This window comes from Momordica charantia, unplaced genomic scaffold (assembly GCF_013281855.1).
Source record: "Momordica charantia cultivar OHB3-1 unplaced genomic scaffold, Mcharantia_2.0 BLBB01000067.1, whole genome shotgun sequence".
NCBI lineage: Eukaryota > Viridiplantae > Streptophyta > Magnoliopsida > Cucurbitales > Cucurbitaceae > Momordica > Momordica charantia.
The window spans coordinates 1-25,486 of NW_028275223.1; positions in this window are offsets into that span (position 1 = coordinate 1).

The following is a 25,486-nucleotide window of genomic DNA, read 5'->3' on the forward strand; positions in this document are numbered from 1 at the left end:
ATTATTGATGCATGAGGCATGGCGTAGTAAGCAAGTAGAACCTCTTGTGAGAGTTTTAGATATAACAAAGTAAGTAGACAAGGGCGTGTGCGTGCATTAATGTTGTGTCAGATGGCCTCTAATGTGCTGTTTTTGTGTGTTCGATATTATTTTTGATACGCTGATGTGTTAGGTAGCTCTCGGTTGTGGTAATCTGTATACTTTTTTGAGTTGTTGAATATTTGTCGGTGATAATGGTGTAAATTCTGCTTTGCTAAACTGCTGAGAATTGCTGTGGGGATGTTTGTTTGTCTGAATATGCCTGAATTGTTTCGGCGTGTTTCGTGTGGTTATTATATCTAGCAACACTTATTGAATATTGATGTTGGATATTAAGTGTTTTTGGGTGAACTGTGCTCGGCTCTAATTGTTTAAAATTTGTTTGGTTATGCTTTGTTGTGACAAAACTCATTGTGGAGCTGTTGTTAAGAAATGTTATATTGTGAAATCATGATTGGTTTATCATTTCATCATTAGAATGTTGTTTATGTTGTCGAAGCATGCATAATTGTGTTTGTGAGCTGAAAGACGCATGGGTCATGGCTTAAGAAAGTATATAGTAAGATTCTGGTGAGAGTTGGATTCTTGGAGAAAGTGAATGGGTGAGTGTCGAGGCTGATACGTCACTAATTGAGTATCGAGGCCTCGGGTAAAATGGTCGAGGGTCGATGCGAGGAGTCTTTTGGAAGGAATACTATTGGGGCCTTGGGTAAAAATGGTCAAGGGCCGATAGATGGTGAAGTCATCGGGGCCTTGGGTAAAAATGGTCAAGGGTCAATGCACAGTTCAAGGCCTTGGGGATAAATGGCAAGGTCGAACGCCAAGCCTCTGTAGATGAGTGTCGGGCTTTGGGGATAAATGGCAAGGGCCGATGCGATTTAAAGGAGTAAGCCTTGGAGGAATCAAGAAACAGAACTAGTGTGTTAATGTGTAAGGATGAGTCTGACATGTACGGTACATGTATAGTTAACATTTGCATAAACTGCTTCTTGTGATATGTTTCTATCTATTCAAAGCTCGAGAGTTGTGAAGCATGATATGTTGATTCTTGATAAGCATGATACGTTGTTTCCTTGATAAATATGCTGTTGTGCGTGACCCTTCAGATAAGGGCTGCTTACTGAGTACTGTGGTTGTACTCATCCCTCTTTTTCCCTTCAGTTTGCAGGTATCGAGCTAGCTCTTGGGATGGTGATGATGAGGTGGAGGCTTGATCGGAAAGACCATTAGCTATGCTGCGTGCAATTAATTTCTTTTAGTTAGGATAGTTGTGGCTATTTAATCTTGTAGTTGAGTTGTTAGCGGTTGGTTTTGTTTAGTTTTATTGTCTAAAGGATGTTGTAAGGTTGCCGATTCATTATTCTTTTAGAGCGTTAATTTTGTTAGCTTCTTGAACTACGGGATTGTAACCTACTTAGGATATTTATGAATACATTTGTTTAAGTTGATCGTACTTGAATTAGTTTTTGCTTCATTGTCATTCGAGGTGTTAATATTCATTTAGTGGATGGTTTATAGTTAGTAGAGGTTTCCTTGAAGGGTTAGGTTAATGTGAAGTCGGTATTAAATGGTTTATCTGTATAGGATGTGAGTTTCTCTTAAATCTTTAGTGTTTTGTGTTCTAATTGTTCAAGCTCTCGTGAGTGTTGAAAATCAGAGTAGCGCAGGAGAAGCGTGGTAGCTTTATTGCTTAGTATTGTTGTGAATAATTCTCTTGTTTATGTGAAAATTTTAGGTAGTCTTAGTAACGGTCCCTGTTTGGAAATGGTGAAATTCTTGGGGCGTTACACTGTCAGCTCGTTGAAGCAGGTGAGCCCCTTCTGTCCCGAATCAGTTGTCGCCTCGAAAATGGAGATATTCCTTTCTCTTGTCTTTTTGTCTTTCAACTCTCTAACTTTGTCTCTCTTGGGATCAGTGTCTCTGTCGGCTAGGGCAAAACATCCCTTAAATACCGGTTTCCGTTTTTAGGGCACCCGACTGAGTTTGTACGAACATGGGTAAATCCGTGTTTTGACTTTAACTGTGCAGTAACGCCATGCTTCTCATCACCGCTTTGCTCCAGGTTTCACATGCTTTGTCTCGAACATGCCCTGACTTTTTTCTCTTGTTCAGCATTATCTTCCTACTTTATCTTTTCTTTACAAACATGTACAAATTAACAACAATACGAGAGTTTATGTTGTTTTTGGCCAAAGCTCTCAAGACTAAGGATATTTAGCTAAGAATTCACATTTTAACACTCTTCAAGCTATTCATGACCTAAAACCGACACACTTAGACATTTTAATACATATTTTCACCCAAATAATCACCAGAATAACACTTCTTTGGAGATTTATCAATCACCTAAAGATTCATATACTCTGTTACTCAAGTATGGTCAGGCATTGAAGGCTGTTAACGCAGGCACTGCTTTTTAAATGGAGCTGAAGGAATATAAGTATTTTAAGTATGCGTTCATAGCCTTCGATTGCTATATTAGAGGGTTCTCCAGTTGTATCTGCCCCGTGCTCGTGATAGATGGTGCACATCTCAAGGGTAATTATAAAGGTGTTATTCTTATTGCTTCTTCTATTGATGGAAACGATCAAATCTATCCCCTTGAATTTGGAATTGTCGATCAGGAGAGTGATAAATCTTGGACTTGGTTTCTGAGTATGTTCAAACGTTGTATTGGAGAGGTTGATGGGCTATTATTCGTATTGATCGACATGTTTCCATTACGAAATCTGTTAGGCAGGTCTTTCCTTAAGCGGCTCACGGAATATGCATGTAGCATTTGTCAACGAACCTTAAGGACAAGTTCAAAGACGATGTCATTCAAAAAATGTTCATATTCGCAGCAAAGGCATGCCGGAAGTCGGAGTTCAGGTACTATTTTTCCCAACTAGCAGGATTTCTAGAGGTCCAAAGGTATGTGGAAGGAATCAATTTTGAAAAATGGACTCGTGCATTTCAATCAGGTTTGAGGTACGACCAAATGACATCTAATATTGCAGAGTCTATGACTGCAGTCCTCGTCCATGCATGTTCATTACCAGTCACTGCACTTCTTGACATGCTTCAGCGCTTTTATAACGTTGGTTTTACGAGAGGCGAACTTACGCATCCAGTCACAAAACCATTCTTACTGACTATGGTGAGACTAAGATGCGTACTGCGAAGAACCTCTCTCGTAGTCAATCCATAATACGCATTTACCACCACGAGTTGGAGGTGAGTGATGGACTAAAAAAGGTGCGTGTGAATTTAAATACAAGGACATGTGGATGTAAAGAGTTTGACTACTTCCAACTTCCTTGCTCTCACGCTATTGCAGCGACAACCTAGCAGAACGTGAACAAGTACACCCTATGATCACTTGCATATAGTCTCCAAACTGTTATTAACACAAATGTCGAACCTGTTTACCCTCCCGGTGATGAAGATGGTTGGATTTTACTTGATGACTTCGTCGATGTTAAAGTGGAGTCGCCCAAATATGTTACACTGGGCAACGTCAAACTGTACGGATTCCATCAGCTGGGGAGACACGCCAAATCCACAAATGCGGTCGGTGTGGCAACATGGGACATAATAGAATAACCTGCCGCCAACCAATTAGACTACGGATGGAGACATGTAAAACATTAGCTGAACTATTAACATTATTTTGGGAAACTTTGTACTTTTATTTAATATTCTATTATTCGAAAATTAACATTGTTGACGGCAAATTTTGACTGGGGGCCACGTGGTCTCCGGACAAGCAGTTTGGAAATGAATCCATCGGGAAACCAAGAGACTCGACGCTGGTGCGGTATCCTGCCTAATATACTCAGATGCTCAAGTTAGTAATCAGAGTAAAGATAGGAATTAGACACCAGAGAGTTTAGTGAAAGATTTTTCACTTACTTGGTGTGGAAGATCGCCCTTCCTTTTATGGCCCTAAAAGACCGACCAAGAAGGACAACGATTGGAGGTGGCAGGGGCGTCGTGTGTAGTACAATACAACAAAGAGGAGCGCATCCCCAATAGTGCAGAGTAGCCCTGCTGCCTGTGTCACCTAAGCATGTCGCCCAAGGCCATTGGATGTGCCTAACATGCCGACAGCACATGCTGCCAACTGTAGGTATGTACGGGGCATATGCGTTTGTGGTGTTCGTCCCGTTATAAGCAGACGCGTCTTTTGCTCGGTGACATCCTCACTGGGAATCGCTTCTCAGTGGGCCCGCACCCACGATCCTGTTCGGAAGCTACCCATAACAAACATGGTCGAAATATATCTAAGCACGCCCGGGATCATAATTAGGAATGAATGTACATGTCCTGGAAGATTTCACGGTCGGGGTGTTTGTCGATCACGGTCATGGTTAGGATTAAGAAACCCAAGGTCATGAATTCTCACCATGACGGCTGTGAATTCTTAACACCACATCTGTGAATTCTCACCATCAAGGCCGAGAATTCTTAACACTACGACCATGAATTCTCAACATCAAGGCTGTGAATTCTTAACACCCACGGCCGTGAATTATGAATATTTCGGCCGTGGTTCCTACATTTTTTCAACAACTTATAATTCAAGTATTTTTTCATCAAGTATTCATGTATTTATCTTAACAACTTCGAATTCTAGTATATGAATAGCAATCAAGTATATATCACAGACCAAAACCGCAGTCAACTATATACGATTAAAAAATAATTCAATGATCACGATAAAAGCGTTCAAATATACAAAACATAGTTTGTTGAACTATTACAAATGTACAGTTCAAAAAATAGATTTGTTCGCCCAAAGTTGAACAGCAACTTGCCGCCTAAAGTATGACATCCTAAACTGTGTTAAGGTATCAAAGCTACATTCAGTTATATCATATTCAAAAAATTTGACACAAAATATACCACAATCACCGTCCATCCCCTGCTGAGGTGCTGATGAGACCCTACGGATGCACCATGGCGTGACTGGTATGTTCGGCTTATTTATCTGAACATCGGCCCTACAAGTAAGTGTCAGGATAATAGTGATCATCAGCTTCAACTCCTCTTCCAACTTTGGTAGTGATGTCATGTCCATGAAGGAGTCCCACACGACGAGCTCATCCTCTTTGAAGTCGATGCAAATCATTATCTAGTGCACTGCACCAATATTGTACGGTAGATATACGACATCGTCATCCATCCATCGCTTCTTGTAGTCAGAGTGAGTACCATCGATGTAGCTGAGTACAATCTTCGCTCTTCCCTTCCAATCATAATCTGATGCAACCATCGAAGCAATGGCATTATGAGATTGCATGCAGGCATAGACATCGTCCGTTCGTCTGAAGAAGTTCTGTAACCAGTACGACTATTAAATAAAATGCAAGTATATATATATATATATATATATATATATATTGATGAATAACCGAATAAGAAAACTTACCAAAAGTACTATATCACTGGTGGTGAACTTGCAATGACATAAGTCTAATCGCAATTCGAGCTTCTTACGCACTAACGTGACTAAGGAATCAACTACATGTGAAGACCAATCACATATTTAAGTTCGGTTGGAAGTGAAGGTGTGAACATTAGTATAGCCAATTTAAGGTATGTAAAACAGTCGTACCTCGCATGAACACCATTTTTGTGGTGTTAGAATATCCTGGAACCATTGCTTTCCTCGTTTTGCATAGCATGTCTTCCGTGTTGATCGTGGGTTACTGTCGTCATCTAGCCACGTCCGCAATTTGGAGTCTTGTTCCTTCAAGATCTCAGTGATCGAATTATAAACCATGACCTTCTTCTGTTTACCTACAACTTTAACTTCAAAGGACCCTCGAAGCTTCCACGGTGTTTTCTTTTTTCGTTCCCCCATACGATGTCGAAGGGGATTAAATGGCAGGGATAGAATGTGCACGTCCTCAGTCTAATTTTGTGCCACGTCAGATGAGCTCTCTGGAGGTTGTGACTGGACGTCGAGGATCTCATCTGATTCTGTGTTTGAAAAGTCATCAAAGACTTAGTCCTAAAAAACAATATAGTTAGTAAGTCAAAGCCTAGTTAGTAAGTGAAATACATAAAAGTACTATAATTCGTACTTACCTCGAGTGTCTATGGAATTGGTATCGCTTTGGGATGTTCGATGCACGTTTTGTTTCCGAAACATTTGAATGCTTTGTATCCACAAGTTTCGTTTCTTTCAAAGTCCCACTGATATCTCGAGACATTTCTGTACCCTCCAATGCATTCAATAGGTCCCCAACCTCACCTCATCGGTCGGTAGGCTCCGTTTCCATTGCATCGGTATCTTGTTCCGCCTAATTTTCACCGGCGCGCTGTTTGTCCTTGTCATTTGTCGGACTCTTACTACCACCTCCTAGTCCTGCAGAATCTCCGTCACCAGTGTCATCTCCATCTCCACCAATGTTTCTTCGAAGAACGGAAGTATCAACTGGTAGACCCTATATGAATTTATTCATTAAGTAAATTAATTGAGATATAGAAAGCATTAATAGAGTACGCACCTTAACTAGATGACGCAAGAACTTCCGAATACTTTTCAAATCACCTTCCACGCCAACGACGTGATCGTCTATAGAAGTGACTACCTGTTCCACACTGGCAAGCCACGTATCTATAGCAGCCACCTGCTCAGTCAGGATCCTCAAGCCTGACTTGCATTTGCACTGATGCTTCTTGCCACTCTTGGTCTTCACCTTACCTTGTACATTTGCATCCATGGTCGGGACATCAGGATCAACATGGGTGACATCATGCTGCACTTCACGACCTTCCATTGCAGGCAGCACTTGCTCGCTTGCATGTCCCTCGTCGACGAAATCATCACTAGATGGTGGGTCGAATTCCTTTTCCATGAACCTCTCCTCTACTTCCGTTGCGAACAATTTGACAGCCACTTTAGCCTGTACATCGGTGTACTACTGAGGACACGTTATATGAAAAGAAATACGACATGTGGATATACGTTTGTGTCTGGATCTTACCGATGTCGACTGAAATATCTTCTTCTCCATGACAACCCACGCAGGTGAATGTCCTCACTTTCACTTAAGTATGTGTGGGACAGCATCCGGTTTTAAATAAATTTTTTTAAAAATCATAAGATTTGATTGATTGTGTAATTAATGAAAATATTTTTCCAATTTGTAAATTGGGGTTTTGAATTCATTTATAAATAGGTGGTGTTGGTTTTGGTGAAGTGGGAGTCAAGGAATAAACCTACAATTTTTCTCCCAATATTTTTTTTCATCTTTGTCTCTCTTTCTCGGTCTCTTTCCTTCTTTTTATTCCTTGAACTCTTTTTACCTTTGTTTTCCCTTTTCGTTTTCTCCTTTCGTTTTTGTGTATCGCTCCCTCTATTTTTAGTTTTTTTCCTTCTTTCAAAATTATTTATCTTTTTTCTTTCTCTTTCTTGGTTCTCTATTATTCTCAAATATTCTTCTGTTCCACCCACCATAACTCTCTTCGTCTTCTTTTTCTTTACTTGTTTTGTTTTTCATTTATTTTCTTCTTTTCATCCTTATTTACTTTCTCTTAATTTTTTGTTCTATAGTCATTCTCCACATAATTTGTCCTTTAACATTTGATCCATTGTGCCAGAACTAAATAAAGAGGGAAAAATCAAGTTTGTTTTCATTTCAAGGCGATAAGTTTTTATGTTTTCATGGAATAAAAACTCAAAATAGGTTGGTTTACTTCGTCATATCTCGTTTTAGTCATATTCTAATTACAAGTGTAATTTTATTTCATTCACAGTTTAGAATACATTTTGTTTGTTTTATTTTATCTTATTTTGGTTCTTGTTTTATTCATTTATCCATATTGCTAATCTTACGGTATTGTTGCTGTAATTATTTGTAACATGATATTTTATAAAAAGTGTGTATACATTGATATGATCGTAATTGAGATCTTGGAACCACATCATGAGAAGAGGAGAGCACCACCGCACACTCAACGTCATTAAGTGCGCGCTAACCTCGTATGGACACACCCCATGTGCACACAAAAGTGCCCTCCATGCGCGCCTATGCCACCAACAGTGGGCTAACCCCACAAGGCGTCGCCCCGTGCACGCCTGTCAGCGTTCAGGCCGCTCATGCCTGCACTCGTGCCTCCACTTGTCGCTAGCGTCCGCGCGCTCCTGCCATGCTAACCTCACAAGAGGCCAGTGCCCCCACCAACATGTGTGCTTGCCTGATGTCAGTGGCCACGCCCCAGCCCGCACGCATTCCACCCATGAGGCCGCCCACCTGCAGTGCTAACCTCGCAAGCACCTCGTTCAGCACACGCCCCCTGCGTTGCTAACCTCGCAAGTGCCCACGCCCACATTGTGCCACCCGCACACCCCTTGCCGCTCGCATCCACTTGCCAGCATGCGCCTCATCGTGCCAGTGTGCCTAGCCTACCAGCTCGTCGCATGCCCCCACCTATGTCCTTGCGCGCACGCCTGCCTGCCCCATGCCCGTACCACCACTCCGCCAGCCCCCATGGCGCCCCGTCCATTGATGCCATCGCCCAAACGTTTGGGTGCCCACCCTTGTCGCCAATTGCCTTTGCCTTGCCGCCTACTTTAAACATTTTCGAAATGCATTTTCCTAATTTGTTTTCAAAACATTTGAGGCAAATATCTTTTGGTTTATTTTCCCTTTGATTTATTTTTAGTAAGCTTTTCCAATTTTAGGCAAGTTTTCAATTTTAGGAAATTATCATTTTAATTTTTATTATTTTTTAATTTTGTCAAGGCCTATAAATAGCCCCAAAATATCCCATTCGTTTGTGTGGTTGAAATTAAGTTTTCATATTTTACCCCTCAAAACATACTTGTTTTATTGGTCATCAAATTCGTGGAGTGTTTCCGACCTCGAGCATAATGAGTATTATGTCTGCGCAAGGTAACGACTGCAAAGGTAATCCATCTAACCCTTAGCCTTTTGGGTTGAACCACTTACGATTGGATTCAAGTGGCTTGTAGCTCGAGTAGTCCAATACGCTTGGGTTGTCGCGTATCATATATATTATGCCAAATTTATATATCTTTTTAATTTTATTAAAGATCTTCATTTCAAAATTTCCAAAAGGGACTTTCCGACGATAGATCCTTAAATACTTAGGAGGCCGATATTCTAGCATGCTTGAGGTGAAGAATTAATATCTTGGAAGGCCGAGATTTAATTTTTCATATGTTTCCTTAACGAGCGGATACACATTTATTCATTAAGTTAATTAATTGTTATTATTTGATTCTCTATGCCTAATTTGTTATTAATTCATTATTTTGTATAACATGTTTTGTTAAATAACTTTCATTTAATCCAAGTTTCATTTTGGAAGAGATAAAAAAAATGTTTTAACAAAAATCTTCATTTCTTTTATATAATATTTTTCTCTTTAAAAAAGTGTGGTAAATAAGTTTAATAATGAAAACATTTTCAAGAAAAAGGAATTTATTTTAAAAGATGTTTAAAAAAAGCATTCATGATAATTCTAAAAATTAACCGACCAAATCTTTTTCTTTATTTTTTTAAAGGTTCCTATGACGGAAATTGAAGAATTCGAGAGGTCGATCCCGTAATATTATTGAGGTGATAAATTTATGTTGGAATGCCAATTTAAATTCAAATAATTAAAATTTTCCTACTCCCATTCATAATTATGGTTCATTATTTGCCTTAAAATAATAATCAATAAAGCGGATAAAAAAGCATTAGACATTTAAAGATAAAAATAAAATTCTTTTTTAAGGTCATTCTATTGAAAATAACATGAGAAAATAAATTTATCGTTCAGGAGTGTTGTGGGGTGCTAATACATTCCCCATACACAAAACCCCCTGAACCTAAATCTTTTTGTGCAAATAACTTATCCATGCATTTTGGCTGGCTAATCACACCCTATAAATAAAGACTGATGCGACTCTATTTTCTCCTCTGGGAAGAAAGTCGACTGGTCAATGTCTTTTCAATTTTCTATAAATTCAAAGCTGAGCAAAAAGAAAAGTAAAAAGTAATAGTAAAAAATTATACGACATTAGACATTTTCTTTTTCTCTTTTAAAGAAATTAAAATTAAATTTGTATCATCTTGATTAAAAAAAGAGAAAACAAACAAACAAACCTTAAATTAATTTTAACCAAAATGTTAAAGTAATCCATTGAAAAAACAAATTTTAAATTAAATTTAATTGATAAAAATCTTAAAACAAACAAATAAACGAAAATCAATTTAACTAGTTATTATTAAGCATTTAAATTTTAAAAAAAATTATTTCATACTTTATATTTATATATCTATATTTCATATATTTTGTTCAATTATGGAACTAGATTGGATTAGAAATTATCAATAAAAAGCAGCAGTAAACTTTAATTTACTAATTCAAATAATTTTCAAATAATTTTCATATATGTATGCATGATTTTGTTTCATCATTTCCATGGCGATGACATTTTCATAAATATATTACCTATATATTTAGATATGAGGGTTAAAAAGTGATTAGTTATAGGCTAATTAAGCTACAATTAAAATCTTATTTATTAATTAAAAAATTGCATCAATATCCATAATTTCCGTGATTTTTCTCGAAATATGTATCGACATATTCGTAAAATCGAAGAACTCTATAATCTCATCTCATGTAATGCAGATACTAAAAAAAAATCTATGTAATACAGAAGAATGAGGAAAGAAAAGATGTGACAGCAATGATGGGCTCTAAAGTTGATAAGAAATTCATCACAAAAAGGAAAGAGAAAAGATTGTTTATTTTAGGATATGGTTTCATGTTAAGTGGCTCTCACACGTCTTTTTTAAAACATTTTAATTATTAATTATTATTATTTCAAATTATTATAATAAGAAATATCTACTATCAATAAAATAAAATAAATTTTATTATTATTTAATTAAAATAATATTAAAAATATTTTTAGTTAATGTATTTATAATTAATTAGAATTAAAAAAGAGGTATACTAATAATAATTATATATGTGATTTTTTTTCAATTCCTTACGGTTTACACAACCATATCAATGAGTTTCCAATTCAAATTTTAGAAAATTTCTACTAAACAACAAACAAATAAATTTTCTTTTCGATTTGACTTTTATTCTGATTCATGGTAAGTAAACAAAGTCTTAACATACTAACAAAAATTTAGAGGAAAAATGTCATCAAAGAGAATAAAACTTCTAATTCCTACTCCAAACTTTTTTAAAAATTAGTAGAAATTTGAAGTTTTCTTCCATTACTTCTCTTACTCTTGAAATTTTTACAAATTCACTACGTAGTATATCACATAAATTTATCATTAATTAATTTCAACCATTTTTTAATGGTAAAAAAATAAATTGAAAATGTTAATATTAAATTAAAATTTTATAAATAATTGGAGAAAAAAATTATTGAATTTTAAACTCAGACCCAATGAAGCAGTGCAAGGAAAGAATCCAATTCCACTACAGAGGCCCGCTGGCAAAAGCATGGAGGTCTGGCCGAAGTCAAAGAATCGGACGGCCACAGATTCGGACGTCGAAGAAGTGATCGCAACCGTACACGTGGTGCAGTCATGTAGAGAACCACGCCTGATGAGAAAATCGGGCCCACGTACGCAGCTGTCCAGTGGAAAATAGACCGTCAATCCGACATCGACATGTGGCCAAATCTGAGCGGAGATCCGCGCGCTGGCTCACCCATCGGCTCGGCTCGGCTCGGCTGAGATGGCCGTTTTGCACCTCCACTCCACCAGCCGACGTCTGCGGTCTATATAAACGCCGTCCCCTCAGAATACCCAAATCAGAGGATGGTGACGGTGGGCCCACTCTTATACCTATTTTATATATAATTATAAAATAATAGCTTTTTATTTTAATACATTATAAAATAATAGCTTTATCCAGTCTTTAGTTTTTCTCACTTCTTTCTTTTCATTTTTTTTCTGTGTAAGTTTTTATTAGTGTTGTCCCATTTCGATTGTTTGATTTTAAAAATATCTTTTCTAATTTGTAACTCTTAAAAAGATAATAATAATATTTTACGTCGTTTGATTAATATTTGTAACGCCCCAGGATTTTATATCACATCCTAGGCAACGCTAAATAATTCACCTGGTTAACCTTAATTCTAAACACGAGATAAGCAACTCCCTGGGAAAATAATTTAAATGAAATAAAGCTTTGACTCCCATACGTTCTATCAGAAATATAAATGTCATAAACTGTCAGGACTTCACCCTCCGTGGGCAATTTAAAAACAACAACATCTCATATTCACCTCAGTGGCAAAAATTCTTAAATAAATAAAAACAAACGTACACCTAAACTCCAACGACAACAACGACGCGTTTACCAACAACATCCATAGTAGTTCTAAAGAATACAAAATTTCCTCCGCGATTCACACCTAGCAATAACATAAATCTCAATGCTACTCGTACCCAACGACCCTTCCCTCTATCCTCACTAACTAAGCTAGAGATCCTTCCTCGATCAAGCCCTCTCCACGTCATCACCGCGGTCGACCCCATTCACACCTGAAAACATATAAGGGTACAAAGGGGGGTGAGTACATAAGGTACTCCGTAAGTAGCACTTCCTAACTAGCACAAAAATCATACTCACAGTCACGACATAAAGAACAAAACAATAGCAAGACAATCAAATAAGTAGTGAGAGATAGCAAACAAATAACTTGACATTTAGAACAAAACAATAGCAAGGCAATCAAATAAGCAGTGAGAGATAGCGAACAAATAACTTGACATTTACATACAACAACCAAGCGTCGAAACTACCAAGACCACAACCCATGATTCACTAGCCCTTGTCTCATAGTACTAAACCTTCCTCTGCACCCCCCCCCCTGTGTTACTCCTCCCCTTAACTTCTCGACGCATGACGGCTCTTGACATTTATTCCCAAGTTACCGTGCCCTCTCCTTTTACAGTACTTGATGTTCGACATTGCCATTTATTCCCAAGGCCTAACACCACTACTTCGCAAGCACCACTCTACTTTTATCCCTCAAGCCTAACTCCTCGAGTCGCATTGGCCCTTGATATTTATCCCCAAGGCCTCAATACTCCTCTACAGAAGCTTGACGTTCGACCTTGCCATTTATTCCCAAGGCCTGAACTGTGCACCAGTCCTTGCCGTTTATCCCCAAGGTACCGATGACTTCCCAGCGTATTGGTCCTTGACATTTATCCCTAAGACCCCAATACTCGTTTACAGAAGTTTGACGTTCGGCCTTGTCATTTATTCCCAAGGCCACTACTCAAGGCTTTGAACCTCCAAGCGATTTATATGCATTTTCAGGTCAGAAACCATAGTTAACGGACTATCAACCCGTCCCTTTACCCTTCACCCTTCACCACTTCACTAACCCTCCCATGACCACCTACAGGTAAGTTTCCCACATTCTAAATCACTGCACCGTTCACAAGCATGCTTTTCCTCGTAATGAACAAAATACATCCACAACTCGCAACCAGAACAATATAAACTAAATTATCAGTTTAACAACGCGAGCATTTCATTTACATCACATTTGCAAAACGTCATGAGCCAGTTACTTCTAACTACAACCATTCAGAACCTACTAGTCACCTACATCAATAAAAAAAAAAACAGGAAGCATGTTTCCTCAGAAGTGTTTGATAATAGAAAGACGGCAACAATCAAAACTAACAATCCGTACGTGCTCAATTAAATTATTTTTAACAAGAAAAACAGCATCAAAACCATTCCGTTAACGCTAATTAACGCACGCACTCGCCCCCTGGTGCTACTTACACAACCACGTCTTTAAGTTTGCATCGATCTCACACCTAAGCACCAAAAACAGAAAAATACAGCAATTTAAATGTACTGTTCAACCTTCGAAAAACGACTCTACGAGGGTTCAAAGGGCTCATTACTACAAAACGACTTCGTGTAGGTGTGGGTAAATTAGATCTAGCTTGCAAAGGTGTGGGTAGCGTAAATCGGGCTTCGAACGGATGAAGATAATCGCCGAACACCACCAAAACACTGCTGTCCACGTTTTTGCAGCAGCGAAAAGTGCCCAAAACGACTTCCAACGACTTCGTTTTGATGTCCGTTACTACAAAACAATTTCGCTTAGGTGTGGGTATTCCAAATCGGTTTCGTTTGGATGTGGGTAATCCAAATCTAACTTCGAATAAATGTGGGTCAAAGAAAAGTTACCGGGTTTCACGGGTCTAAGCTATTCGAGGTTGTTAGGCTCGTTGGATCGGAGAAGGGACGCCGCGAAAACAGCCTCACGTGTATCGATGCCGCCTACAGGAGCCCGAACGTCACGCTCCGCCGCTGCTGATTACGCTTGTTTACATGCGTAAAAAGAAGGTTTTAGATGCTGTTTTTACTATGTTTCAGCTTTGTTTCGGATTTTTCTCGGTCGTTTGAGTTCCAATTCATGCAAAAATTCATATATCATGGTTTGTGGTTGGCTTATATTGTATTTATGACATTTTAGGACCATTTGGGAGTGGAAATTAATCAAAAGAAGCAAAAAGACGAAAAAAACATCATGGGAGGCGCCAGGCGCCTAGGAAGCCTGCAGAAAAACTGGTTTTCTTCCAACTTTGCCCTTAATGAAACGCGTCTTCCAATGCGTTTTGGTGGTTCCAACCGATGCATACGTGTAGAAGAAGTGTTCCACTATCAGTTTTAGCACGATTTGGTCAGTCAAAAGAGTTGGAAATGGGTGATTCACTATCGTTTTAGGACCTACCTAACCAAGTCTGCACGGCTATAAATTCCAGCAACTTCTCCACCAAATGGATCAAGCCTTGCTTCCTTCTCTTGATCATTTTTAGTGTTTCTTTGTTGCTTTCTAAGTACTTTTGAGTTGCTTTCATTAGTTGCTTTTGGTCTTTAAATCCCGAGTACTTTACATTCCTTTATTGAGCTTTGTTTTGTTTCCATTTGTACTTAGTTATTTTTCTACTTATTCAAATATATAAAAATCTAGCACTTTGCTTATCTTCCCTTTGCCTTTACTTTATTTTTAGTTAAGAGAGTTGTGTTTTTGGAGGAAAGAGCACGTGACACTCTCCCTTGCTTGAAAGAGAAGGGCGAAGCTCTCAATCCCGATAAAAACTCTCCGTTAGTTAACTTTTGTTTTTCACACATGCATTCCACATTCAACCATTTTACTTGCCGTATTTTCTTCAATATGTCTTTCTAAATTCCCGTCTCTAGCCCGGTTATGGATAGTTAGCCTTTTATGTCTAAAAAGGGTTGCTAAGAAGTAGTGTTTTTGCTTTCCATTCATTGCTCAACATGTTTTCCCAAAAAGTTAGGATTTAGAGAAGGCCACTGTAAGTCTTAACAAGTCAATACTGAAAAGGTTGCTTATTTGCATTGTTGAGTGGTTAAAACCGAGGAGAGGAGCGCCTTAGACATAAGGGTTCCGCTTAAGTAGCCTAGACATAGGACCTTAACCCGAGGTTGCGACTATTTCCATCCTAAAACTAAGATATATCTCATAATAGACATATTAGGGAATGTCTTAGGACTTTGAACTTGCTTAGACATAAGTCAAGTGAGAAGCGTAGTCGTTGGTTTCTAAAGTAAAGAGGAAATTTGCGTCGCTCTCCTCCAGTCAATCCTCAAGAGGACACCAGCACCATGTGCAAAGACAGACTGCTCCTCCGGTGTGCCCCTCTTGTAAGAAGAACCATGCTGGGCCATGTTGGTTGGGAAAAAGAATATGTTTCAGGTGCCAGAAGGAAGGACATTTCACAAGGGAGTGTCCGATGACCGGCTCGAATACCCAAGCGTTAGGCCAGAAGACCCCTGCGGCAACTGTAGCTTAAGGTGGAACCCAGAGGGCGCGCGTCTTTGCTCTCACCAGGGGGGACGTTGAGCATGCCGAGGTGGTGGTCACAGGTACCTTCTCTTTGTGAGTCTTGAGTTGTGTGTATATGCTTGTGCTTTATTGCATGCGTGTTACTTTTGCAGGGACTATTTTAGTGCTTAGTATGCCTGCTTACGCATTATTTGACTCTGGATCTAGTCATTCTTTCATTGCTTCTACCTTTGTTCGACATGCGGACCTAGATCTAGAATCGTTAGGCTTTTTTGTTGTCGGTATCCACAACGTCAGGATCTGTGTTGGTTACTAGCCAAGTGGTGAAAGGAGGCCAGCTCTCTTTCGATGGTCAGACCTTGGAGGTAAAGTTAATTCAACTGTATATGCAAGATTTCGATGTGATACTAGGCATGGATTGGTTAGCTGCTAACCGGGCTAATATTAATTGCTCGAAGAAGGAAGTTAGTTTTCGCTTGCCCTCCGAACAAAACTTTACCTTTAAAGGAGTTAAGGCCGGGGGTCCCAAGGGTGGTGTCGGCATTGAAGGCCAGCTATCTTCTCCAGCGTGGTGTTTGGGCCTATTTGGCTAGCGTTGTGGATGCAAGGAAGGTTGTGCCAAGCATTGAGGCGGTTCGTGTGGTTAATGAGTTCACTGACGTGTTCCCTGAGGACCTTCCCGGCTTGCCTTCATTTCGCGAAGTGGACTTTTGTATAGAGTTGCTGCCAGGGACGGCCCCCATCTCGAAACCACCATATCGAATGGCTCCGGCAGAGTTGAAAGAGCTGAAGTTACAGTTAGAAGAATTGCTCGACAAGGGTTTCATCCGCCCAAGCGTGTCCCCTTGTGGTGCGCCCGTGCTCTTTGTTAAGAAGAAAGACGGTTCTATGCGACTTTGTATAGACTACAGGGAACTAAACAAAGTGACGGTTAAGAATAAATATCCCTACCACGCATTGATGACCTTTTTTATCAGCTTCAGGGAGCAAAACTGTTCTCGAAAATAGACTTGCGTTCGGGGTACCACCAGTTAAGGTTAAAGGAGGCCGACATTCCAAAGACAGCTTTCAGAATGAGGTATGGGCACTATGAGTTTATCGTGATGTCTTTTGGACTCACAAATGCTCCGGCAGCCTTTATGGATCTAATGAATCGGGTTTTTAGGGATTTTTTAGATTCATTTGTTATTGTGTTTATCGATGACATCCTGATTTACTCCAAGACTGAGGAGTGTCACAAGGAGCATCTCAGGCAGGTTTTGACTACACTACGAGAAAATAAGTTGTATGCAAAGTTTTCAAAGTGTGAGTTTTGGCTGGACAAAGTGGCTTTCCTAGGTCACATAGTCACCAGGGATGGTATTGCAGTAGACCCCGCCAAGGTAGAGGCTGTTAGCAATTGGCCAAGACCTAGTTCAGTTACAGAGATTCGTAGTTTCCTCGGCTTGGCTGGTTACTACAGGAAGTTCATCCAGAGAATTTCTCTCGTTTAGCGGCACCATTGACGCAGTTGACTCGTAAGAATGCTACCTTCACTTGGAGCAGCGAGTGTGAGGAGACTTTTCAAGAACTAAAGAAGCGTTTGGTGTCTGCACCGGTGTTAACTGTCCCCGATGGAATGGGAGGCTTGGTGGTTTACAGTGACGCCTCGCGAAAGGGCTTGGGATGTGTTTTGATGCAACATTGGAAGGTTATAGCTTATGCTTCTCGACAGTTGAAGGTGCATGAGCTTAACTACCCCACTCATGACTTAGAGCTAGCAGCAGTGGTTTTCGCCTTAAAATTATGGAGGCACTACCTTTATGGAGAGAGAATTCAGGTCTTCACTGATCATTAGAGTTTGAAGTACCTTTTCACTCAAAAGGAGCTTAACTTAAGACAGAGACGGTGGCTAGAGTTGGTGAAGGACTATGATTGTGAGATTAGTTACCACCCGTGTAAAGCGAACGTTGTGGCCGATGCTCTTAGTAGAAAGGCGGCAAGTGTGGCATCTTTAGTAGCGGCCTGTATTTGAATGCACAGCGAGTTGGAACGCTCGGAGGTGGAGCTGACAGTGGATAATGTCTCATTGTTGTTGGCCCGACTCTCAGTGGAACCTAGCCTGAGACAGAGGATCATTGTTGCCCAAAAGGAAGATCCTAGCTTGGCCAAAGGCTTTAGTATGGTGGGCCATAGAGATTTCACTCTTTCGGGTGAGGCAGCCTTGCTTTTTCGCGGAAGGTTGTGTGTGCCAAAAGATTATTCATTGAGAATGGACTTATTGGGAGAGGCACACAATGCTCCATTCTCGGTTCATCCAGGAAGCACCAAAATGTATCATAACCTCAAGAGACATTATTGGTGGCATAACATGAAGAGGGAAATAGCTCAGTTTGTTAGCAAGTGTTTGACATGCCAGCAGGTAAAGGCTTCAAGACAGAGACCTGCTGGATTGCTGCAACCTTTGAGCATACCAGTTTGGAAGTGGGACGATGTGGTTATGGACTTCATTACAGGACTACCAAGGACGGTTAAGGGATTTACTGTGATATGGGTAGTTGTAGATCGTTTGACCAAGTCTGCTCACTTTATTCCCGGTAAGGCCACGTATACAGTAGAAAAGTGGGCGGAACTATATTTACAGGAAATTGTCAGGCTCCATGGTATACCTGTATCCATAGTGTCCAATTGCGACCCGCGTTTCACCTCGACTTTTTGGCGAAGTTTACACAAGTCCCTTGGCACTAAGTTGGATTTTAGCACAGCGTTACAGCGTTTCATCCCCAGACTGATGGTCAAACGGAGCGTTTGAACCAGGTCTTAGAGGACATGCTCAGAGCTTGCATGTTAGACTTTGGTGGTAGTTGGGACAAGTATCTCTACCTAATAGAGTTCGCTTATAATAACAGTTTTCAGGCCACGATTGGAATGGCTCCATACGAGGCACTTTATGGAAAGAAGTGTCGGTCTCCGGTTATTGGGACGAAGTCAGAGAAAGAGTCCTCTTGGGACCGGATTTGGTGCAGGTGACTAACAGTGTCATTCAAAAGATCAGGGGGAGGATGCAAATTGCTCAGAGCCGTCAGAAGAGTTATGCAGACATCAGGCGTAAGGAACTCGAGTTCGTGGTTGGTGAGCGAGTGTTTCTTCGTGTGGCACCCGTGAAGGGAATTTTACGTTTTGGGAAGAAGGGGAAGCTCAATGCAAGGTTCATTGGGCCTTTTGAGATTTTGGAACGTATCGGCCCAATCGCGTATAGGTTGGCTTCGCCACCATCGTCGGCTGCGGTTCACAATGTGATTCACGTGTCCATCCTGAGGAGGTACATTCATGACCCTTCGCACGTTTTGGATCCTGAACCATTACAACTAGACGAGTCTTTGGGCTACGAAGAGGTACCTGTCAAAATTTTGGCAAAAGAAACCAAGTTGTTAAGAAATCGGACGATTCACTTGGTTAAGGTTTTGTGGAGAAACCACCAAGTGGAAGAAGCTACTTGGGAACAGGAGGACGATATCAAGGCGAGATACCCTGAACTGTTGGAACAGTCAACTTTCGAGGACGAAAGTTTTTTAAGGAGGGAAGTCCGTAACGGCCCGAGTCCCTCAGGTTAGTTAGTCTCGAATCAGGATATTTTCATTTAATTTTAAATTAAACTTTATTTAAATTTATATATATCGAGTTCCGCGTGATTGGTTTTATCTTAAGTTGGGATGAGTTTCTTTTTCTCTTGGGCTTGGTTATGTTGGGCTTTTATTGGGTTGGTTTGGTTCTAAAACAAAGGAAAAGAAAATTAATAATAAGAAAGAAAAAAAAAACACATTAGGTTACCATCTCTTTCTTCCTCCCCTTGCCCTAGCCGCCGACCCCCTTCTCTTCCTTTCTTCTCCGGCGGCCACGACGGTAACAGCGGCGGCGGCGTGTGCTACGGCTTCTTGGCACGACGGTAGACCATCACGAGCAACGGCCACAACAGCTCTTCTTCGACAACTAGAAACTCGAACGGTAGCCTCTGCGCAGCAGTCTTCACGGCGGCACAACCACACCCACGACATGTGTTCTCTTCCGACGAACAGAAGCTCGGACGACGGTGGTTCACAAATCTAGTTGTGTGTCTCTCTCCTTCGTGCGGTAGTGTGGCGTGTTCCGGTGGATTCCACGGCGGCGCAACCCGTTGTTCAGCAAAAACCCGTGGTCAGCACGTGAACCAGCGGCTTCGGTGGCTACTTTGCGATTCCGGTGCGAACAACCCAGTTCTGTGACGTTTTCTTCATTTCGACAAGTTTCAGCGCTTACTCACTCCTATTCGAAGCTCAATTCATGTTACCCACCCTCTTCGGCATTGGTTCGGCATTGACCCACCACTAATCTGACTCAAACCAGCATTACCCATCGCTTTTTGACATTGGAACAGCAAGCCTAAGGACATTCGAACTCAGTTTTGGAAGCCCGAACCTCTTTGGCAATGACCTACTCTTAACTCAAGAGGTTTTGGTGTGAGTTAGTTGGTAACGACTCACCTAAGAGTTAGTGTTAATGCAAACTAAGTGTTTTTAGTTAGTTTCTAACTCAAGCTTGGTTGCCTTTGATTTAGGGAATCCTTCGGCGAGCTTAGTAGCGTTAGGGCCATTGTATAAGTAGACAAGGGGCGTGTGCGTGCGTTAATGTGTGTTAGTTGTTTTCCATTGTGCTGTTTGTGATGTTTAATGTTGATTTTGATACGCTATTGCGTTAGGTAACTCTCGTTTGTACTAATCTGTATGCTTGGTGTAGTGTTGAATGTTCGTCGGAGATAATGGTGGAATTTTGCCTTGTTAGACTGCTGAAAATTGTTGTGGAATGATGTGTGATTACCAAGGGATGCTCGTTAAAATGGAATTATTGTGATTATGTTTTTTTTATGATGTGGGCGTGCTAGTATAGTTTATAAAAATGTTTCTTTATGATGTGATCGTGCTGGTTGAGCATATATAAACGTTTGTTTATGATGCAAGTGTGCTGGTCTGAGTCATATTATTTTATTATGAGATGTGGGTGTAATAGAAACATATTTTCGGACCCTGTTCGCAGGTTAGGGGTTGTTGTGAAGTGGGTCGTGATAAGGAACGTTGGATTCTTGGGGAAAGTGAATGGGTGAGTGTCAGGGCCTCGGGTATAAATGGTCGGGGGCTGATACGTCACTATTTGAGTATCGAGGCCTCGGTTAAAAACGGTCGAGGGTCGATGCGAGCAGTCTGAAGGAAGGAAGACTATTAGGGCCTTGGGTAAAAATGGCCAAGGGCCGATAGATGGTGAAGTCATCAGGGCCTTAGGTAAAAATGGTCGAGGGTCGAGGCAACAATGTCGAGGCCCTGGGTAAAAATGGTCAGGAGCCGACTCTACTCGAAAAAGTTAGCTTTGGAAAGCTAGGATAGCTGTGATAAGCGTAGAGGTGCTTGAGATGTTAGGGAGCCTCGAGGTTGGTAACTAAATTGTCCATGGTTGTGGTTATCGCCGGATCTTATAGAGCGTGTCTATGTTTGATTGCATAATGTGATGAAGAGCATGACTATGAATGTTTCTTGATTTTTTTTTGTTTGAGCATGATGTTTGTGTGTTGTTGGTGAGGGCAACTTACGGAGTATATTTTATATACTCACCCCCCTCTACAATTATTGTTTCAGGCTACGTAGTTACTTTTGCGTAGCTTAGGTTTAGATGGTTAAGACTTTATGGTTTGGTCAATAAACTATTTGTTCTTATTTGAATAATTGGTAGGTTCCCACTCGTTGTCTACTTTATTTCGGAATAGGTGTTTATTTTAGTTTTCTTCCATTGATTGAGTTTGCCTAGTTGGAATAATGAAGTTGCCTCATGGGGTTGTCCACGGATGATGTTTGATTGATATTCTATAGGGTTGGTTCATTGGTAAATTGATGAGAGTTGAAGCTTTATTTTATATAATTATTTCACAGGGAGTTGTCATCTCGTGTTTGGAGTTAAGTTTAGACAGGTGGGTAGTTAACGTGACCTAGAAGTGTGTGGGAAGTTCTGGGGTGTTACATTCTGGGAATTTTTCTTTATTCTGTTCTGTAACACCTTCTTCCTCATTCTCCAACACTTGGAGATGAAGAAGAAGGGTGACGTGGGATAACTCCCCACGTCACAACACTTCCCACTCCACTGCAATTTTGCAGGGGAGTTAATATTAATAATAATAATAATATAATATATATATATATATTTTAATATATAATAATAATTAAAAAATATATATAATAATATATTTATAATAATTAATATATATATAATCAATTAATCAAATTAATTAATTAAATTAATTATTAATCCAATTAATAATTAATAAATATATATATACATAAATCATTAACATTTAATTATTTATTATAAAATTAGAATCAGATTCTAAAACATTTCTCTCGTATAAGCTATAGTTTTAATGTACATCTTATGCACATTATTTTTAACCTATAGTTTTAATATGAATCTTATTCATATTAATTTTATTTGAATGTCATTCAAATAATATCTCTCATAATATATAGTTTTAATTTACAATTAACTATATATTATAATGTACCAATATACATATAATCCCTTAAGTAATTTGAACAATTCAAATTCTTCCAAAAACTTGATCCTCGTTTTACCCGTTATGAGCTAGCAAGGGGACCTAATGGACCTACAGATCCGAAGCTCCAACGATGCAAGATTAATCGGTTAAACTCATTGATCGAGTTAATCTATATTCGTTAACTGTGGGTCATTCCACTAAAGACCCACAGTTGCACTCTTCTCACTGCAGAATGTTTTCGTGTCCATGGATATACGACCATTAATGACGAGTCAATCCTTCACGAGTGTTCGTAACTCAAGTTGGGTCAAATTACCGTTTTACCCTTGAGTTACATCTTACTCCTTAAACACCACTGCTCCTTTAATGAACAACCCGGTTATGGTCCAACGAATAACCGGAAGTCCCTCTCGGCCAATGAGAGGGTGGGGCCCCTTGTTCAAGTCCCGAAGTCAGCATTTAAGGGAACACTCATCTACTCCCCTAAAGTCGGGGAGGAGTGAATTCCATCTTGTGAAGTTATGTTCCCAGCTCCCCACTCGGTCTCGTCCCCAAAATGGTAGGAATGTTGAGTCGGCGACTCGGGCCACTCTCACCCATAGAGATCAAAGAACGAGCCCTCACGGGCAGGAGTCGATAACTCACTCAGGATTGAGAATGAGTTGCCTGGTCATCCTAAGAAATGGCAATCTATTAGTTAACGGTGTTACATCTAAAGATTGCCTATTTCACGGTCCGGTTTTCTACAAACTCATTGTATAGGATACCCCCACTCGCATGTCTCCACACGAACGACCTGGATCGAGTCATCTGTAACCTTTACAGAGCGGGCCGTATCCATAGTGTTGCCAGGATATGGTACCCAGCCTTATCCATATACTATAGACCCTTTAGGTTATTCACGGGACATTGTCCATTCATATATCAGGGGTATATCAAAGATATACCTCGTATATCAACTATATACCCAGTAGATATATTGTCCCGATTACATCAAAAATAACCTTGGATGTTTAGTTTATTGGATTTTGGACAATGCAAAGCTATGATTCAACAACAAATTTATTGAATAAAACTTTATTAAATAGACATTTGTTTTTACAAAATACAAACTACGAGTTTAGGGTAACACACCCAACAAACTCCCACTTGAACTAAACTTGAGTGGGGTGTACATTATCATAAAGTAAAGGGAAAATACAATAAACCAGAGCATACACTATACCCAATTACATTTCTCCCACTTGCCTTAGACTAACTGTACAAACTCGTAAACCTAGACTTTCTAGATGGCCCTCAAACACTTTAGTCGTGAGTGCTTTCGTAAAAGGATCAGCAATATTGTGCTCTGTAGCGATCTTCGTGACAATCACATCTCCTCGTTGCACTATCTCCCGTATAAGGTGGTACTTCCTTTCGATGTGTTTGCCTCTCTTATGGCTTCGAGGTTCTTTAGAATTTGCCACAGCACCACTGTTATCACAATAAAGTGTGATGGGCAAGTTCATGTTTGGAACGACGTCCAAATCTGTCAAGAACTTTCTAAGCTAAACCGCCTCTTTTGCTGCTTCACAAGCTGCAACATACTCAGCTTCCATCGTGGAGTCTGCGATGCATCCTTGTTTGATGCTTCGCCAAACTACCGCTCCTCCGTTAAGAGTGAATACTGACCCCGACGTGGATTTCCTTGAATCCTTGTCTGTTTGGAATTTAGAGTCAGTGTATCTTGTAAGGATCGAATCCTTAGCGCCATACACGAGCTTGTAGTCCCTCGTTCCCCTAAGATACTTGAGGATTCCCTTAACAGCAGTCCAGTGATCATATCCTGGGTTGGATTGGTACTTACTGACTATCCCTACCGTATAACAAATGTCAGGCCTAGTGCACAGCATAGCGTACATCAGGCTGCCCACTACTGAAGCATAGGGTATACGTCTCATATCCTCAACTTCTCGAGGTGTCTTAGGACACTGCTCCTTAGACAGATGAATTCCATGCCTGAAGGGTAATAAACCTTTCTTGGAATTCTGCATCGAATATCGAGCAAGAATCTTGTCGATATAAGTTGCTTGAGATAGAGCTAACGTTCTGTTCTTGCGATCCCTTACAATTTGGATGCCAAGAACATACTGAGCTTCATTTGGAACTCAGTCGCTAGCCACTTCTTTATGTCAGTGAGGTATCCTACATCATTCCGAATGAGTAGGATATCATCCACGTACAACACTAAGAAGCTACGGTGTTGTTGACGATCTTCTTGTATACACAAGGCTTATCAATCTTTTGGTCAAAACCATAAGATTTGATCGCAGTATCGAACCTTATGTTCCAAGATCGAGATGCTTGTTTGAGTCCATATATGGACCGTTTAAGCTTGCAAACTTTTTGCTCTTGACCTTGTTCTATGAACCCTTCGGGTTGAGACATATAAATACTTTCTTCAAGATTGCCATTCAGAAAAGCAGTCTTGACGTCCATTTGCCATATCTCATAGTCATAATATGTGGCAATAGACAAAAGTATTCTAATAGACTTAAGCATAGCTACAGGGGATAGGTTTCTTCATAGTCTACCCCTTCCCTTTGTGTGTAGGCTTTTGCCACAAGTCTCGCCTTATAGGTCTGTACCTTTCCTTCGACGTCTCGTTTTCGCTTGTAGATCCATTTGCACCCTATTGGTTTTACCCCGTCAGGTTGATCTACAAGTTCCCAAATGGAATTGAAGTACATCGACTCCATCTCCAGGTCCATTGCTTTGACCCATTTGTCCTTGTCAGTATCTTCCATTGCCTTCTTATAGGTCAATGGATCCTTGACGCCGTCATCATGTATGACAACTTGAGTTTCAGTTAAACCCACGTAGCAGTCAGGTTGTGATACAATCCTCCCACTACGTCGAGGCACCCTCAACACTTGAGGTGGATGCGACTGACGCGATGTGCTGGCTTGATCAACAACTCTTGTTGTAGTGCCAGTTTGATCAACAACTCTTGTTGACGTGTTTTATAGCCTCTTCTAAATCTCGTTAATTACTACCTTACTCCGTGGTTTATGATCTCGAACATG